Here is a 2,538-nt window from a genome sequence, read left to right on the forward strand (position 1 = left end):
ACCTCTCCTGAAGGTACAAACTTGATAGTTAAATGAGGATTGGGGGGGTGAGGGGAAGAAAGAAACCACACCTCTCCTTTGTGGAGTTATCTGCTGTATGGGGTACAGGACAATTGTAACAGTCTGAAAGCAGTAAGGCATCCCAGGAAAGTAGGTCAGGAAACCACGACACAGTCATTGGGAAAATAAATACACTGAAGCCGTGTTTCCGGACCCTCATCAAAACTGGACAAGTTGGAAAAAGGAAATTTTTCACCCTGGCTGATTCCATTTTTAAAACTATCACTGTTCATTTCAATTGTTACAGAGGCTGTCGAGAATTTCTGGGATTTTCTCTCCGTGATACTACATGTTAACCAAAGGCCTATCATGGTAGGTAGAGGCTGCATGGTGTTATTGCTGCACACATGCCTTTAAGGAAAGTATTATTGTATTTCTGAAGAATTGGTCACTCAAGTACAGCAGTCTTTTGTTTTTATTTCATTTAGTTTGTCAAAAAAACTCATGTTTCTGCTTTTAGCTGTGGCTGTTTTGGAAATCATGTTCTTATTAGCACTGCTGTGAGTTTGAGCTTTCAACATTGAATGAAATGCGCTGTAAGGTAAAGGATTGATTTCATCACTGACCCGATTGGCAAAGCGTTTGGGTCTTTTTCAGTGGGGTGGGAAAGTGCAGCCCTCCCTAAATGAAGCCAATTCTCCGAAAAAATGTCTCCCCATGTTCCCCACACACCAAATAAAAAACTCACAACTGAAAAACTTTAATCAGTGCAAACACAGACTCAATGAGGTTCGTGAGTGATAATTTCATCCATCTGGAGATACTTAATGCTCCATTGTTATCCTATGACATTGTCTCTTGAATAATTCTAAGACTTGCATGCTATTCTGTCTCTGGAGCCTACTCCAAATGCCGATTACTATTTTTGAAGAGTTTCCTGATACTAATCCCAACGTTGCCTTTGCAAATTCGAACTCATGTTTTGCAAATTCGAACTCATGTTTTGCAAATTCAAACTCATGTTTTGCAAATTCAAACTCATGTTTTGCACGATTCAATGTAATGTTTTTAATTGTCCTTTTTCATTCTCATAATTTAATAGCTGGGTGAAATCTTCTGTCTTTCTGCATAACTAAACCCTTCTAATACTCCGCGGGTATATCTTATTGTTTATCTCTGTGCTACCTCCGGTTCTTGAATGTTTCTTCCATCTACCAGCAACAAAAAAAAGGATGAAAACAGAAATTGCTGGAAAAGCTCAGCAGGTCTGGCAGCATCTGTGGAGAGAAATCAGAGAAAACGGGTCTAGGCAGCCTGACAGAAGCCTTGTACCCTCTTCCTCTATCTTGTGCTCTCCTGTTTTGCCCATGCTGTTCAATTTCTGTTTGATTTGTTCATAGGTCATGTTGACCAATGACTCAACCCTGGACTCTCGGATTTTGTTCAGCTTTAGCGTTAACTATTTCAACACCATTTCACGAAGCAATTGTATTGCCCGTATTCCCTTCTGCTGCGCAATGTTTTGGCTTCAACAAATTTTGTCCATCACAATTTATTGTTTTGAATACACCGTAGAAACTTAGAAAATAGGAGCAGGCCATTCAGCCCTTCAAGCCTGCTCCACCATTTAATCTGATCGTGGCTAATCATCCAACTCAGTCCTCTGTTCCCACATTCTCCCTCACACCCTTTGACCCCTTTAGTCCCAAGAACTATATCTAACTCCTTGTTGAAAGCAGAGAATCCCACAGCACCCCCCCCCCCCCCCACCAACCTTTGGGTGAAGACATTTCTCCTCATCTCAGTCTTAAATGGCATACTATGTATCCTTAGACTGTGACCCCTTGATTATCAGAAACATCCTTCCTCCATTTACCCTGTCTAGTCCTGTTAGAATTTTATAGGGCTCCATGTGACACCCCATCATTTTTCTAAACTCCAGTGAATATAGCCCTAACTGATCCAGTCTCTCTTCATACAACAGCCTTGCCATCCCAGGAATCAGTCTGATAAACCTTTGCTGCACTCCCTCCATCACCAGAACATCCTTCCTCAGATGAGGAGACCCAAACTGCCCACAATACTCCAGGTGTGGTCTCACCAAGGCCATGTACAATTGCAGCAAGACATCCCTGCTCCTGTACTTGAAGCCTCTCACTGTGAAGGCCAACAGAGCATTTACCTTCTTCACTGCCTGCTGCACCTGCAATGCTGACTTTCAGCGACTGGTGTACAGGGTGTTATCGTATGGTGTTATTGCATCTGCTACATATTTCTTCTCTAAACCAGAGCAACACCAACGTGTCTCAACTGGTAACCCATAGGGAACCTGGAGTCTGGTACGTACAATAATGTATTCCAAGTCTCTCTCATTCTAGTTGTAACCTTGTTATGATTTCACTCATTCTTATTTCAGTGCAATTCACTTAAAAGCTCCTCCTCATTGAAAATGCAGAACGTATTTGCACTCCTATGGATCTGCAGTGATTAGCTTTTTTATGACTTTCAGACTCCACCCTCTGGGGAGTGTTCGTTTCA

This window comes from Stegostoma tigrinum, chromosome X (assembly GCF_030684315.1).
Source record: "Stegostoma tigrinum isolate sSteTig4 chromosome X, sSteTig4.hap1, whole genome shotgun sequence".
In the NCBI taxonomy this organism is placed as follows: Eukaryota; Metazoa; Chordata; class Chondrichthyes; order Orectolobiformes; family Stegostomatidae; genus Stegostoma; species Stegostoma tigrinum.